Here is a 17645-nt window from a genome sequence, read left to right on the forward strand (position 1 = left end):
GGTGGTTTCAGGGAGAGGCTCAGGCAGAGGCCAGACACCAGGGATATGCGAGGGGCCCCTCAAAGGCCTCTGAGCTCCAAAAGCTCCTAGTGGTGCTCGAGGGTGAGCCTTTCAAAGAGATACTCACTCAGCCCAGCTTGGGGGTCACCCAGCTTACGGAGGTGAGCCAGGTGTTGCCCATATGGACCTGGATCTCCAGGAAGTCACAGAGCTGAGGGTCTGCGCGGGGAGAACCCAGGGCCTGCGGATCCAAAAGGGGCTGGGTCAGGTTCTTCTCCAGGACCCTAGTGTCCTGAGCTTCACCCCACTCATCCTGGGGAGGCTTTAGCAAGTCCTGGAAGAAAACGAGGCTGCTGTGCTGGTTTTGCATCTTTAAGAGACCCTCGGTACCCTCCAGCTTCGCCTCAGCCAACTGGCAGAAGAGGTGGCCCACGCCCTCCAGAGCCACATTGTCACAGTCAAAATAGAAGCCTAGAGAAAGAAAGAGGTAGGTGTAGGAGGCTTAGATGCAGGTTGCCCGGGCGGTTGACGGCAGCCTCCACCTCGGTGGAATACTTTTGATGAATTTGGGAGCTCACGGTTGCTCGGAAATAGGTCAGAAACCAGTGTTGGCTGGTCTCGGAGGCTAAGGATGGCTGGGGAGGTTCTGAAGGTGGTGCCTGGAGAAGAAGTTGGAGGGCGGTCAGAGGCTGGAAGAAGGTGTGTCCCTGGGTCTCTTCCATCCAAATACCGTTGAAGCAAAAGACAGACCTGGGGGCCTGCCAAGGGCACGGCGCTGAAGACATGAATGTTTACAAGGCTGCTTGGCCATCACTTCAGGCCTCATCCTTGGCAAAGTCTACGCTGCAGACCACCTACCTGTGGCATCCACATGCTTGGCTCATCTCAAGCTTTGGTCAAGAACCCCTCACTCAATATTTTGCAGAGATTTTCTGTTTTTTAATAAGTACACTTCTTTACAATTATAAAAGTAGTACATGTAATGACATAAAGAAGAAAATGACACATTATACTTTGTTTTCTTCTTGTCTTTTTTCTGTTCCTATACATCATTTTAAAATTAAATTGGGATTACAATGTGCATACATATGGACATATGGTGCCAAAGGTGTCCTAGAAGCCTCGGTGCCCTGGCCAAGTCCCTTCTTCATTCACTTGTACAAGCCAAAGGCCATTTACCCACAGCTCTCTGTCTCGGGGCTTTGTTCCTGGCTGGAGACACTCCCATAGCCAAGCACGGGGCAAGCAGAATTGTCAGGTGGTTCACACCTTTGGACACAGCCCTCAGCCATTGATGAGGGGGGCTCGGATCCCGGAAAGATGAAGGCAGCCTCTAATCCAGCAAGACTGAGCTCCAGTGACGCGCAGTGGCAACCAGTTTGAGATACCATTTCTTTCCTGTCTCACTTCTCCATTTCTCATCTGGTGTTTTGTGGAAACCAGATTCCCACATAAAACACTCAAAGGCTTGTCCCAGGATACGCACCTAGGGGAACCTGCACCAAGACTAACGGCTTCCCTTTCGAGATTCCATGACCCACAGGGTTCCACATGCTCTGCCCTCTGCTGTCCTCTCTCCAGCTCGCTCCACTCCAGCTATGTTGGCTTCCTGGCTATTTCTGGAACACTCTAAACATTCAACTCAAGGCCTGTTATTCCCCTTTCCTTTGCTTGTATGTTTATATGTTTATGGCCACCACTCCACCACCATCCCTCCAAGTAGAACAGACTCTGGGAGGGCAGCGACTTTCCTGTTTCATTCACTGCCTCATCCCCGTGATTAGAATAATACTGGACACATAGTAGATGCTCAATAGATATTTGCTCAGTTTTGTTGAATTCACGGTGACATAAGTAAAGCCTGACCAGGTCCAATGAACATCCTTGCAAAACACCTGGCAGGCCTCTTAATGTTATTATTAAAACCTCTGCAAGGAAACTTGTACTTATTACGAGTAATCTAATCCTTTCACTTCCTTGTCTGATGAGGACCAGAGAGGGTGAGCCTGTGGCCTCATATCACACAGCTTTCCAACAAGCAGAGCCAAGAGTGAATTCCAGCTCCACCTGGGTTGCAGAGGGAAGAGAGCCAATCAGGCTGGGTATAACCCAAGGCGTACCGCCTGTAAGCTTTGTGACTTCTAAAAAACCAGGGCAATTTTCTTAATCTTTTTGAGTAGCTGTGTTCTCATCGGTAAATCAACGAATCTGGATGATAACAGAAAATAATGACTATAAAAAAGCTCGGCAGGTAATAAGTATTCAATAGGTACTCCTCATATCTAAGGAAGTGCTCAGAGATGCTCAGAAAAGATGAGAAGATGCTTAAAATAACAACAGTGATGCTTTTGAGACTGACTGCATCCCAGGGGCTGTGTTGGGAGATTTTACAAGCATTATTTCATTTAATCCTTCATTTAATCCTTCATCTGAGGTTGGTGCTCATTTTATCCCATTCTACAGCTGAGGAAACTGAGGCTCAGTGAGGTTTTCTAACTTGCCCGAGATCACAAGGTAAACTCCCATTGGTCTGATCGCAGACTCTGGCCTCTATCTATGCTTATCTATGCTAGCACCGCTTAAAGAGCGGTGGCTGTTATTTCCTCGGAGATCTTTTTAATTCCAAAGACTTGTGGAAAATAGAGGACGCTGTTTGTCTCCCAGCAGGACCAGGCTCCAGGCATTTCCAAAGTCCAATAATAGCCTGTCCGGCCTTTTGAAATGTCTGCAGAGGGAAAGACTTGAGCTGCATTAGCCGGATACTCCAGGTCTAGCAGTTCTCAAATCTAGAATCCAATTCACGGTAATTTAAGCCCATCTTCACCCTGGGTAGGAAACCTTCCTACCTAGGAAAGTGAAGTCACCGTGTGTGTGTGTGTGTGTGTGTGTGTGTGTGTAGCCTCTCTTCATCTCTTTATCTTTCTTTACCTCTGGTCTCTATCTCTCTCTCACACAACACACACCCTCGCCTTAATTCACTGACCTCTCTAGCCGGTGATACTTAAAGTTTGGCCCATGGACCCACAGTATCAGCATCACCAAGGAAATCCCTGCAAATGCAGAGTCTCAGGCCCTACCCCAGACCCACAGAATCAGAACCTACAGAATCAGAACCACCTTGCACCCTGTTTCCATGAGCCCTCCAGGTGATCCTTATATGTGCTAATATCGGAGAACCCTGACTTAGCCTGTAAAACTAGATCTTTGCTTTTTTCCCACCCCCATTTCCAAATTGAGCTTAAGAATAAATCACAGCTCTTCATGGCCTTTAAATGTCAAGGATCCTGAGCTCAGAGAACAAGGACCTTGGCTGGAAACACTGAGCTGAAGCCTTGGCCCTGGGAGTGGCCCTGGGAGTGTCAGAGCCCAGCCTTGGCCACGGCGGCATCTGCAGCGCTCCCCAAAATCAGAGCTTCTCAGAAAGCCACCTCCCTGTGACTTAGAAATACAATAAAATCCACGTTTGTTTGGAAGGACAATGTAACAACGAACCTGGTGGGGAAGCAGCAGCCTCCAAATGGAACAGGCTGTCGTGGGGGGGGGGCATGAAGGGACTCTTGGGGCCTGGCCGCCCCCCGAAGTTGGGCCATAAACACTCCCTCCGCTCAGCCACCGAGATGGCCTCATTTGGCGCTGCTCAGCCACTCCGGTCATATAAAGAGCGATAAAGGAAGACAAGGGCGGAATAACCTCTAAATAAAAGATGAGGTAATTTTGAAGGCACATTAGGATTTTATGTGTATTATGGCTTGTGATTTTTTTATTCAAACCCAGGGAGGGGTGGCTGCTCAATTGCACGGGGCTGTCACCCTCATCAAGCACCGGGGCTAGTGATGCGAATGGCCCAGGGCTGGGTTCTCCATCTTGGGTGGCTTGGGAAACACATGGCAGAGGGGGGGAGAAGGCAGCTTTGCCCCCTTAGCCTGAGCTTTATTGCACCGGCATGGCCACCACACAAATAAATACAAAGCATCCTGGCCTCTCCCCGCTCTCCCCCATTGGCTCCAGTCTCCCAGAAGGGGGAGGTCAGGGAGAAACCCCCGTAGGACCATAAGGACCCATCCTGAAGTGACAGGCAGCTCTCGGTGGCCAATGCAGCCTGAAAGGCCCACCGGAGGGCGAAGGAGGGATATGCTTGCCATTCAGACAACACTGACTTTGCAGATCAAAATGTCCCCATGCCACAGAAACCTGGAAGAGCACAAGAAGCACCTTTCCCAAGGGTCGCGAGGACTCAGGGCGGGATAGGGTGGGAGGCCAAAGTGAGTGACCCACTGCAGTTCCTTCTGCACTAACTGATTTTTAGGCCGCTCGAGACAATAAAGAAGTCTAGCTTTCCTGGAGGACGACAGCCCCAAGGGAACCACAAGCCGCTTTGCTGCCTGCTTCTCACGTGTGGACTTGGGGCTGTGCCATCCACTCTCCCGGCATAATCCCTATTGGCGTGGGCAACGTCAAGGCCACCGAGTTCCCTGAGCACTCACTGAGGGTCTGCCCTAAGCCAAGGGCTTTCCTTGCATGTCTCCAGCACCCTGCGGGGTAGAAACTTTATCCCACTATATGGACGTAGAAATCAAGGCTTGCAGAGGTGTGCTGACTCACCCAAGACCTGTAGAGGTGCTTGGAGGGGACATAAACATGTGACATCTGGTCTCTGCCTTCACAGCAGCCTGCAGTCTAGAGAGAAACACACAGATACATTCAGAAAGGCGGTGACAAGGGCAGAGGAGACTACGCTTGGGCTTCTGCAAACTTGGGGGCTTCTGTGAACAGTGGGGTCTCTGTAAGCCTGGCCCCCCCAGGAAGTGTCCCTGGACTTGTTCCCATGAATATATGCAGACACCAGCAAGCTTCAGGAGTCCCCAGTACCAGCCAGCCTAATTCCCCGAGTCAGCAACAGCAAAACCCAGGTGATACCCAAATCTGCTCAAGGCCCAGGTAGCCCAGTGTTTTTCAGATCCAGAAAAGGGCATCCAGGTGCCCACCCCCACCCCCGGGATGTAACAGTTTTGCTCTTTCCAGATTGCCTTGTCCATCTGTCGGTATCCCACCCCAACCTGAAGTCTCCTCACCCTAGCAGAAAGGGGCATGGCCAAAACAAAAACAAATAAAAGAAACAAAAATCCAGAAAACAAAACTATAGGATTACAGAATTGGAGAAATCTGGGACTCCCCTTATCCAGGACTTCCACTCCGTAGCTATATGACCTTAGGCAAGTAGCTTAGCCCCTCTGCACCCCTATTCCTTCATCTGCAGAACAAAGATATTAATTGTACTGCTTTAGAGCGTGGTTGTGAGGGAGAGGTGGCCAAATGGAAATCTCTTAGAAGAGCACCTGGAATTTGGTAGGCACCCCATGAACATTGCTCACTGCTGTGTAACAGCGTATTGATTGAGGACCAGCTAGGGCTAAGAGGGCTGGCGTTCACATGGCCCATACACAGCACCGTGCCAGACACATCGCAGGGGACAGCATCCCAGGGTCCGGCAGGCAGGGGTCCCAGCATGAAGGCCCTCTCCGTGGGGTTTAGCAGTGCACAGGCCCTGGATCCGGACAGCCTAGGATCACATCCTGATTCCTCCCCACTTACCGGCTGTGGAACCTCAGGGGACCTAGTCACCTGCTCGAAGACTCAGTTTCTTCATCTGTAGAGGGAGGCAGAGGGATAGTGCCTACCTCCTAGGATTTGTTGCAGAGATAACCCATGAAAAGTACATAGTACAGGGCACAAAGCAAATGTTCAAAAAAACGGGGCTATTGTTATGATTACACCAGTTCCCCCAGGGGATGCCTGAAACCACGGAGACCTTCTAACCCTGTATCTGCGATGTTTTCTCTGTACATACATACCTATGATACAGTTTAAACTACTCTTGCTCTTTGAGGCCATTAGTAAGTAAAATAAGGCTGACTTGAACACAAGCACCTGACACCGCAACAGTCGATCTGGTCATCAAGACGGCTACTAAGTGACTAATGGGTAAGGAGATGTACAGTGTGGACACATAGGACAAAGGGATGAGTCACACCCCAGGCAGGACAGCAGGAGATTTCATCAAGCTATTCAGAATGGTGCACCATTTAAAATGTACGAATTGTTTATTTCTGGAATTTGACTGCAGGTAACTGAAAGAGTAGAAAGTGAAACCGCTGATAAGGGGGGCTACCGTATGTTATTCTATGACCCATCTTTTCCAGCCAAGCTTAGATAACACTTCTTCCAGGCAGCCTTTCAAGCTCTCTCCTGCTAAAAGTACTGACTCCTATTTATCTCAATCTGTCTCTTGGGGGATTTATTACTTTTTATTTGATTTAAATTATTTTCCTATTTGATCTATACCAATGGCCTGTGGGCTTCTTGTGAGCAAGGACTTGCTTATTTGTTACAAGATAATCTGATCAATTTCTGCCTAGTGCTCAGTGCCCAGGAAGGTTTGCTGAACAAGTGAGTGAATGAATGGATGAGGTGATTAGGCTCTACCTAGACTCAGAGGTGGGGTAAGGCAGGTGGGAGCTGGAGAAAGATAAGAGCAAAGGTGTACAAGAGCATAGGTGTGAAAGGAGGTATTTTTGTTTCATCTTTTATGCCAAAAAATTCTCTAAAGGTTTTACGTGTATTAAATCACTTACCCCATAGGAACCTGTGAGCTGGTTACTATTATCATCTGCATTTTGCAGATGAAGAAACCCACCCTCTGGTCTAACGAGAATTAAACCAATGCTCACAAATAATTAATGACTATGTGATGAGTATTTCAAGGCACAAGAAACCAAGGGAGAGTGAGGGGGACGGGCATGTGAGAGTGGGAGCTGCAGGGATCACGAGCTGAGCGCTGCTATATTCCGGAGAAGGACTCGTCTCCCTCCTGCTTGGAAAGGCCCTGCCTGGTGGTGTTTGTGGACAGTTTCCTGCACATGCCCACAAGGCCCAATGCTGTGGGAGTCACAGCAGACGTGGCTTTTGCCCTCCAGGAACATTGCCTTTGATTTACTTGTTAACACATGTGAAGGTGGCAAATGAAAGGTGCCCGAGGGCTCCTGTCTCAGGGCCGTTGGTGAGTCTCCTGAGAGGAGCCAGAATATTGTCCCTGGCAGCCCAGAGCTGAGAACATCTACCAATGATTATCCAATAACTGAATGATCAAGTGATTCAGAAAAAGTGAGGACAGAAGGAAGAATCGGAATCCAGTTAGTGAAAAAGATGACTCATAGGTAGGGTGACCAGATGACCTAGTTTGCCAGGGACAGCCCCAGTGCCTGTCTGTTGTTCTAACATAATTATGAATCACATCTGCCTTTCACTCTCAGAAGTGTCCCAAGCTGCACAATCTATGAGATGGTCCCCCAGTTTAGAGTATTCAGAGAACATTTTGTAAAGAAATGCAGCTTCATTATTCTTCGGATAATAACTGCAGATACAGGGAAACACCACCTGTCTCAGGTGAGCTGTAGAGAGAGGTGGGCCAATGGTGGCTCATGTGGAGGGTCAGGTGTGTGGACCAGAATCTGATCTTCAGCTGTGAACTTCCAGAAACCCCAGGTTGGATGGAGATCCTGGTAAAAACAACTCATAGGAAGCAAATTCCTAGCAGGTAGATCAAAACCCCAAGTCTGCCAATGGATTAGCAACAAGTCAAACCACTCGTTTAATTTACCTTTCCCGAGCTTCAACTTTATCGCCTTTAAAATGTGGGTGATAACATCTGTTCCACCTTCTTGCCCCGCTATTGTGACTATCCAATGAGTTAATGGATAGGCCTTCTAAACTGCCACGTGCTACGCCAATGCAAGGCGCGATTGGTTATCATTAGTTGGTTAGATGTCCTTATTAAGTCTTCACTATTGAATTAGATCAGTGTTTGCAAACAGTGTGCCCCTCCCTCACTGTGCCTCTATGGCCGAAGTGAGATCTCGATCACTCTCCCACCCCCCACCCCCCACTGCCAACACCTGATCCTTTGTCTCCCTATTCCATTGTCACTTCCTTCAGGACAGGGACCTTGTCCTGCTCCCTCCTTCAGCACAGGACAAAGTTTGCTGCTTGATACCTACCTTATAGACGCTTAATAGTTTTTGAGGCTAAGTAAAAGAAATCCCACCCTGCCTTCTCTTCTCCAGGCAGAGCCACTCACCTGGGCCTCTGGACAATCCTAGCTCCGCTCCTATGCTCTTTACCAAACTGGGCTACCGTGGGAGTACTGATTTCACATCACCTGAACCCTGCTCCTCCCGCGCTAGTTCCTCTCTCCTCCCAAGTGCCCGACATCCTCTCCAGCACGTTGTTCCCCCTTATGATACCCTCTTCCCTCTCTCCTTCACCACTCATTTCCTGTCACCCTCAGATCCCAGCTGGAGCACCCCTTGCCCCAGGCATCTTCCATGCCCTCACTGGCTTGCAGGAACCTCTTTTCTTAAACCCTCTCAGAACATCATGGACCTCAGGCTCCTAGTGCTCACCTCAGCAAGAATATTACATTATGGGATTCTTTTTTAAATCTCTAGCTCCAGAACCAGGCTCTAAGACAGAATGGAATCAGAGAGCAGAGCCCTTGTCTGCTTTGTGCACTGCTGTATTCCCAAAACCTAGCAAGGTGCTAAAAGGACAATAAAAGGTGGTCAAATAAATGAATCAAGGTGATGGGAGGACACCTGAGTGGAAATGTCCAGGGACCACTTAAGATCAAGGTAAGCATTCCGCTGGCTCCACCAAAGTCATCATCGCGATCGCATTTTATCAAGTCCTTCCAATAGATCTGGCCCTGAGATTAGTGCTTTTATAAATATATTAATTCATTTAATACTCTCAACAACACACTGAGGAAAGATTCCTATTTTATAGATGAGGAATGTGAAGCACACCTTTTAAATCTAAATTATATCAAGGAAACACTCAACTGAATGATTTTCCCAACCACAAGCCCAAGAAAACTATAACAAACAGGAGGTGTACATTTGAGAAAGTATTGGAGGGCTTTTTAAAAATTCTAAGGCAAGTTATTTTTTGATGACTTTGACTGTTCTTTTCCTGGTCCTGTTTCTTGTATAGATGAGGGTGTAGGAGGGGGGAGCAGAGGGATCTAACTCTGTTCCCTGCTTTCTCCTACACCGGATTTTGGGAATTCTGGGACCAGGGTGGGAAGAGCGCCCACCTAGGCATTGCCCTGGGCTAATCACTTCTCTCTGTGCCTGAGTTTCCTCATCTACAAAAGGTAGATAAATAATACCTAACTAAGAGTTTAGAGAGTTAATTAACACTTGCAAAGCACTTTGAGATGGGAGATGAAAGGGTGTGTTAAAGGAACTACTAGAGTCAGCACCTAAGAGTGTTGGTCTCAAGGGAAATTGATTCAGGATGAGGAATTCAATGGGGCTCCTCCTGAGCCATACTTTCCTCCACAAGAAGCCATAGTGACCTGTCATTGTCCCCTAAACCTGGCATTCTTGCCACATGTCTCTGCCTATGTCATGTCCCTGCCGGGAGTTCCCTCCCATCACTTCTCCACATATTTAAACCCTCCAGGAACACTTCAGGTCCCATTTGCTCTGCAGTGTTTTCTAACCATTCATTCATTCATTCATTCATTCATTCATTCATTCATTCATTCAACAAGGCTTTGCTAAGTGCCAACTGTACCAGGCACTGGGGGCACTCCAATCTAAGTATACGTGTCCCCATGGAACAGAAGAGGAGACAGCGGCTCAGACAGGCTATACAGTTCGTCCAAGGTCACACATCAAGTTAGTGCCTGAATCCAGACTGAAACCCATGGTCCAAGACCCATAAGGTTCCCTCTACTTTGTGTCACCTCCTGCCACAAATCAAGGTATGTGGTCCAACGAGAAATTAGGCTTCTGACTCACCTGATTATAATTCACAAACTTAGTGGAAACTAAGTGACTAGCTATGACATGTGGGTTGTCCTTGAAATTCCTTTCATAAATGGGTCCCTGTCAGTAGGTAACCATGGAGGTGACTGGAGGTTGGAGCAAGAGGAAGGGAAAGCACCTCATTCTAAGAAGAAAAAAACTGCTCGTTCTGCAAACACTGCTTCACAAATCTCCTGGCATGTTCTCCTTAAAATCAGATTCCCATGGCCAAGTTCCTCTCAAATAAAAACTCAAAGACCCCACTGCTTTCTCATTTTTTATACAAAGGAGGAAAACACAGGAGCATATATAAGAATGTGCCCTTTGAAGAGACCCAGGAGAGATCCCCGCCCTGCCTCTTACTGACTGCAAGACCTTGGACAAGTCAGTAAACTTTCCTCAGACTCAGTGTCCTTATCTGTGAAATGGGCACACCAATAGCACCATTCTCCTAGGGCTGCTGCGGGGATTAAATGAGTTACTGTGTGTACCGCCTCATGCCTGACATAAGGCTGAGCAAACTCACTGGCTTCTTTTTCTAAGATATAGAAACTCCCATGGCCACAAACCAGTCAGTATCTTAAAGTTACACTAAGTAGCCAGCCCTGGAGTCTTCCTGCAGGCATTGTCCTTCAGAAACGCACACCAGGCTCACTGTCCATGGTACTTAACTCCCTTGAGTTCTGTGATTTGGCTTTGACACCTTCGCCACAGGAGTACTGAGTTTCAGATGGCTTTGCTAAGGGCTGTGGAATTCTGCATGTGGATTAACACTGACCTCCTTTCCTTCCCTGGGTGCTCAGTGGCCGTTTAGAAAGCAGAGGAAGCAGTGAATCATGGCACCGGTCCCATGGGACTCAGGCAAATCTGGGGGCAGAGGGCAAAGGTATGTGGCCAGCACACCAGAGAAGCCAAGTTTTCCCCAGACTCGAATGAGAGGCTGCAAACGGGAGGCACTTGGCCAGTGAGAGGTTTGCATGGACCACCTTTGGGAAATTAAATTTTATATTAAAATACAATGTCTGTCTCCTTTTGACACACTGGAGATCTGGCACACTTGGGCCTATATTCTGGCATGGCAGCAATCCACTGGAGCTGAGGGACTGGGCTGTCCACTGCTCACTGGCCACACCCCTCGCACAGTACGTCATAACGTAAACTACCTCCACTCGCTTGCGTTGCTGGTCTAGGCCTGGGAGCCCCTGAGCTTCCTAGCCCTAACTGAGCACTCTCCAGGGTTTAGCACACCTTCTTCTTCCACCTGGAAAGCTCTGACGATCTCAACACTCTTTCTGTGCAGCACTGGCTCCCACTCAGGACACCTATTTATCCCTCAAGACAAGCTCAATTATCACCTTCTCTAGGAAGCCTTCCCAGATTCCCATCGTCATCCTTCCCAGACTGGGTTCCTGAATTTTCAGTTATCTACTGCTGCATAACAAATGACCTCAAAGCTTGAGCGATGAAACAACAATAAACATTGCCTGTTCCACAGTTCCTGGGGGTCAGGAATTTGGAAGCAATTTACCTGCGTGGTTCTGGCTCAGGGTCTCCCCTGAGAGTACAGTCATCTGAAGGCTTGACTGGGGCAAGAGCATCCTCTTCCCAGATGGCTCACTCACATGATAGGTGAAGGGCACTGGCCAGAGGCAGGAGGTGACTGTCCCTCACTTCATGGAACTTTCTATAGGGCTACTTGAGAATCCTTGTAACATGGCAGCTGGCTTCTCCCAGTGATCCAAGAAAAAGGCAGAGGCCCCAAAGCCACACGCCATCATTTCTTCAGCACCCTTTACACTACACAGGCCAGCTCTGTTCAGTGTGAGAGGGGACCGACTACACAGGGCACGGAGTATGAGGAAGCAAGGCCCACTGGGGGTCATGGCGGAGACTGGCCACCACACTGAGTCTCCATCGGCTCCCTCAGCTGTAACGGCACTTCCCATGCTGTATTGAAGTTATTGCCTGACTTAGCTCTCCCGGGAAAACTGACTTATTAAGGGCTTGTTGCTGGCAAAGAGTAAATGCTCAATAAAAGTATAGAATGTCACTCCTTTTTACAAAACCCTCCAATTTCTCCCTGTTTTACTCAGAGTAAAAGCCAAAGTTCCTACGATGGCCTACAGGCCCTACACAGCCAGGCCCCCGTCACCTTTCTGACCTCCTCTTATATTCTCTCCCCTTCACTAACTCTGTTGCAGCCCCTGACACCTGCTACTCCCTACCTGTCAGGCCAGCTTCTCTCTTAGATCCTTTGGCTGGTGGTTCCCTTTTCTTGGAATACTTTTCCCCAGATATCCCCAAAATTCATCCCATCACCTGCTTCAAATATTGCTCAAACATCACACTCAAAGAGAGACCTACTCTAAGTTGACCCCACCCACAAGCATTTTTGACTCCCTTAAACCATCTTTACTTTTTTATATAGTACTTGTTTATTGCTTAGCGCCTCTCTCCCCACCCAAGAACATAACCTCCTGGAGGGTAGAAGTCTTTGTCTTGATGGCTGATAAATGTCTAACTCCTCGAACACAGTCAGTGCTCACAAAACAATTGTTGATATAAATGAGTAAGTGAGCCAACTAATTTACTGGCACCCCCCTGAACTTAGATGTCAGAAAAACTGCCATATTATTTTAAGTCATAAGTTAAGAAAATTCAAGGTTCTCTTTTGGTTTATAAAGAAGGTTCTAGAAGATGCTCAGAGGTGGCTCAACCTATGAACATGTGCTCAGGACACACAGTGAGATCCTGTATACTAAGAGCCTGGCCCTGTGCTTGGCACGCTATGGATACCACCCAAAATTAGTTTCTTTCACGCCTCTCACCTGTCACTTCTGGAACAGGAAGTGACTTGGGTCACACAGCTGCGGCCATGCCCATCAGTCAGTACAGTGTGATGACCCAGGGCGTGAATGCAAGAGGGCAGCGCAGGTCAGTCCCCAAACTCCTACTTATTAGCAAAGGCGCTTCAGCAAATGGTGAGCCTCCCCGGGCCTCAAGTGTCTCGTCTCTAAAACGGAAGTTGAAATACGTGCCTTTTCTCATTCCTGTGCTGAGGACTGAATGAGACTGTGTGTCACTCAGCACAGAGCCTGGCACAATGACAAGAAGCATTTCATAAATGCTAACGATTATCACCCTCCAGGACTTACACTGCAAGGCTGCAATAGAATATATTAAAAACGTCAAAAAGATAAATTTCATAAACAGTGCTTTTAATGTCCACATTAGTGTGGCTTAGAGGATTAAATCTATTCTAATTCTTGCTGTCTGGGTAATATGCCATCCAGGAGACCTCAAATATAAAATCGCTTCATCTACCTTTCATTTGGGGGGGGGAATCAATGTCGTTTTCTTTTCCTCTGTTATCCTTTGCTTACTTATATGCCCAAATAAGGTTACCGTATAAAACACAATTGTGAACTATAAATAATGAACAGTCAGCGTCAGCACTAAAAGGTTCTAAATAGGTTTCTTTTGCTCGAATCTTTTTCTGCCCCAGATCTGACCCTACGTGTAAATGCAGGCAGCCTGGCCGGCATATAAAAAGCCCGATTGACCCGCTGACCCAGTTTGCGGAGGCGGCAGCTCACAGAACTCCTTCAGCAGCAGCTGGAGGGGAACTTTTTGGGCACACAAGCCGAAAGCCACTCACTTATGCACTGTAATTAGTCCGTAAGCCCCCACTGTAGAAGGGCCCAGGGCCCTGGGCTCAGGGAGGCTAGTAAGTGTGCCAACACCCACCTCCGTCTAGGACTAGCTTGAGTCTCGTATCTATTATGAGCAAAGAGTAACAAAGGCTTTTGGCCTTTGGCATTAAGAGAAGTGGCCAATGGCAATAAGATTCTTGAGAAAACCTGCCCAAGTCAACTGCATCTTCCAAGTGGCAGACCTGATCTTTTCACGTAGCAAATGTTTATCGTTCTTTCTTTCTGTTTCTCTTACGCTGAGCAGGACAGAAAGGCAAAGTGATCCACTGGGCATGGTTATACCCACCAGGATAGGAGACTAAAATAATGTGGGGTGTGGGCTGCACCTTGAGGATCACCCTAAAAATAGTGTTTTTGCATACGACCTCAGGTTTTGGAAGTTGATGGTCAGGTCATGCCAGCTCTTCTGTTACCACTCCCATTGGAACCAGAGACCCCAGGTCATAAAAGAAATCAGTCTTATTTCTAGGACTTTCTGTTGACAAAGAGCTACCCCATGTTGTTATTTCATTTGATCTCAAGACCACTCAGGCTAGTACGTGTGTCAGCCCTATTTTACAGATGGGAACACTGAGGCATTGTAAAGGTAAGTAGCTTGTGCAAGGCCATGTGGTTAGTAAATAACACATCCATGCATTTAAACTTTGTCTCTCCATTCTGGACCCTGCAGTGTGGCCCCTGGAGTTCGCCAGCCTGGGATCAAATCTGAGCTCTGCCCTTCAGCTACCTCACTTGCCCAATGGTCATGATGCTAATAGTGTCTATCTCTCAGGGCAGTTGTAAAAATTAAGGAAAGGAATTCATACATGGGGCTGGCACATAGTAAGTACTCATGAAGACTTCCTGACTGTGACCAGCATCTATGCCCCAGACTGTCCACTGAGGCAGGGATGGCAACTTACTTCCTTCCTCCAATAATAAAACCCCAGTTTTCCAGCTTCTCAGGCAAAAAGGTGCAAATATAAACTAAGTTTTGCCCACAGGGATGTGAGTGAAAATGGCATATCTTCCAGGAAAAGTCCTTATGGACAGAAGAGGCTCATCTCTCTGCCTCTTCTGTTGGTTCCCAGGCAGCCAGCCACCTTGGACCCTGGAGAAGAAGCTGCATGGTGAGGATTCTGTAGCATCAAGATGAGTCCCAGCTCCAGCCCTTGGTTTTCTCACAGCAGAGAGAACAAAAGGAGCTGGACCACCAAGCTGCCCCTGCCTAGGACCAGAGCTCATGTCCCCGCTCACCAGTGCCCCTGACACCCCACACTTAGGGCCAGCCTCTCTGCCCTGCCATCAGATTGGCCCCAGGCAAGCTGGGGTGTGGGCTGCCTCCTGAGCACAGGAAATGACCACTGTTGGATGCCAAGCACAGGGGTTCAGAATGTGTTAGATGGGCCAGATACAGAAACCCAGATACAGAAACTCACCAGGGCAGGAAGCTCCAAATGCCTAGCAAGGAGCAAAACTGGGAAGACAAGAACCTTGTCCCCAGGGTAGCCTTTCCTCCCCCAGCATATCACTGGCCATGCGGTTTAGACCCCCTGAGCATTCCTCCCTAAAGACAACATCCAGGCCTCAGTTGTATTTCAGCTCCAGGCCCAGAGAAGCAGTGAAACCAGACAAGGGGCCCTCTGGCTGCCTCAGGTCCAGATACACTGACTAATGACCCCCTGGGCTGGCACAGACCAATCAGTGGAGGCCAGGACCCTGAAAGAGCTCACCTGGAAAGCTGGTGAATATTCTATTAAGACACCACCACCACCCGGACCTCCCCTAAGATTCCCACCTGTAAGAAAGAGATAAATACACTCAGGACAAAGGACCCAGTGTGTACTCCCCACCAGGGGACCATGCCAGTGCCATCTCCATCCCCTTCCTCCCTCCTACGGGACCCCAAGAGACTTGCAACCAGGGGAACAATAGGCAGAGGCAGCTCGTCCCAGGCTAACCCCCTGAACCTGTCTCCAAGGCCCCTTCTCTCTCTGACTTCCCAGTGAGCCAGAGCAGCCCAGCCAGGCTCTCCTGTTACTTCTGTGCCCTTCCTCGCTTCACTGTCCCAAGTACACTTTTACTGACATCATGGATCCGGTACCCTTTGGCTGAATGCTGTGTAGCTCTTCCCTTTGGATATCCCCACCCTCTTTTAATAAATTTAATTTTTCTTTATCCACTGTCTGACATGGCTATTTAGCCTGCCCGCACACCACCTACCTTAACCTTTCAGAATGCACGTTCTCAGAAAATGCTCCTGATGACACTGCAAAGTAGCTGCCAGCCCATTCCGCAAGTGAAAATGTGAGCCCAGGGAGGGGCCGTCACAGCTCCCACGAGGCATAGGCCCAGGTTTCAAACCAGGCTTCCCAACTCCCCACACTTCGCTCATCCTGCACCAACAAGCAGAGCTCTTTAAGCTTGGCTCTCGGACTGGAGGTGTGCAGAGGTGGAAGGCTGAGGAGGGCCTTCCAGGATGGAACCAAAGACACACTTTCTAGGTTTGATTCCCAGTTAGCAACTGTGTGAACAGGGCCAAAGCACCTCTCACATCTCTGACCATGCATAGGGTTTTATAAGAATTAAACAAATGAGCACATACAAAATTCCTGATATTAAGTTGTTAGTGGCAGTACTGTTGTTGCTATTGCTGTTTTTTGCCTTAAGCCTGGATCCCTAGAAAAACCCTCAAGATGGGGATGCTTGAATAAGTGGTTTGTTAGAAAAGTCCTTTGGCTAGAAACCTGGAGGGAAGAGGGAAAAGGCAAGGGGAGAGCTAAGCAAAGTGTGACTTCAGCTGAAACCTAGTCTCAGTCTGAGCCATGGAGAACCCTAAGATGAGAATAGCACCTCAGAAGGGCCCCACCTTGAGGCAAGGTGCTCATCAGCCACCCGTAGGGGCGAGCCACCCATGAGGAAGGAGCACAGCCACCCATGGAGAGGGAGTGTGACCTCCCAGGCATCTCAGGAAGAGGGACTCTTATTGGCAGAAGGCAATTTCCCAGAGAAGGGTGTAGCTGTTGGCCGGCAGAGCCAAGCACCTAAGCAGCTGGGCCTAGGAAGGGGGAGCTGGGTGAGGCCCCAACAGCATGGACTCCGTTAAAATCAAAAATTAAACGCCACTTCCTCCCCAGGTTCTGTCCATCTTCCCAACTAGAAGTCACCTACTGATCCCCAGAGCATGTTGTCTGCATTCTTACAGAACATAACTTTTCTAAAATTTATCTTTATTGTTGAAAGTATTACAGATGTTCCCTCCCACCCCCACTGACCCCTTCCACCCCTCATCTGCCCCTCCCCAGGCCTTCCCACACTATTGTCTGTGTCCATGGGTTATGCATTTATGCACATAAGTTCTTTGGTTAGTCTCTCCCCACCCACCCACTCCCCCACCCCCGCCTTCCTCTGAGCCATTTAAGTACAACTGTTTGTGCATATTGTGCCCCACCCCATCTCCATCCCTACAAGAGTTCCCTGAGAGCTGAGTGTACTTCAGCTGAAGTCTAGCCTCAGCCTGAGCCATGGAGAACCCTAGGATGTGAATAAGTTGGGGGTTGTCCTTCACACCTCCCACTGTACCCCCAGTAGCTAGCACAGTGCTTGGCACATGATAGGCACTCAACAAACTGGAGCATTATTTTAAACATAAGAATACAATCTTGGAAATTCGTGCATGTAAAATTAATATTGAAATTTAAAGGCCCAGATGCCAAGTAAAACTCTTGTGCAATGAGTATAAATGGAGTATCCAATGTTTTCACTAACTCAGAATGTCCAACAGAAGTGCCCTGGGAGTGAGCACCTCTTTAAACATTTTTTCCTATGTACCTTGCTCACCTCACCCAAGTCCCAGCCCTGGTGCCAAATATCATGATTAGTAGCCAGTATATTCACTGGGGCAGCATTAAAAAATTTACTTACCCACTGTTTTCCCTGGGCCAAGTGCTAAGGTTGTGAACATGAAAATCACAGTCATTTCCTCGAGGAGCTCCCACATGTGAAGGATACAGACGTAAATATGGCAATTTCACCACGAGAGTAGGCACTGAGATGCAAGAGGGGGCAGCAACAGCCCTGAACT

At 48.4% G+C, this 17645-nt stretch overlaps 1 long non-coding RNA gene across 1 annotated transcript; it reads right to left on the reverse strand.

Annotated features, from left to right (window-relative positions):
• Window positions 1–321: 321 nt before the first annotated feature.
• On the reverse strand, window positions 322–17645 carry LOC107539506 (uncharacterized). The gene is made up of 3 exons (XR_001603404.2): window positions 17486–17645; window positions 4603–4677; window positions 322–471 (listed from the first exon to the last, which is right to left on the reverse strand). It is a non-coding gene; the product is annotated as an uncharacterized LOC107539506 (long non-coding RNA).

The sequence above is a fragment of the Miniopterus natalensis genome, chromosome 16, assembly GCF_054644295.1.
Source record: "Miniopterus natalensis isolate mMinNat1 chromosome 16, mMinNat1.hap1, whole genome shotgun sequence".
NCBI lineage: Eukaryota > Metazoa > Chordata > Mammalia > Chiroptera > Miniopteridae > Miniopterus > Miniopterus natalensis.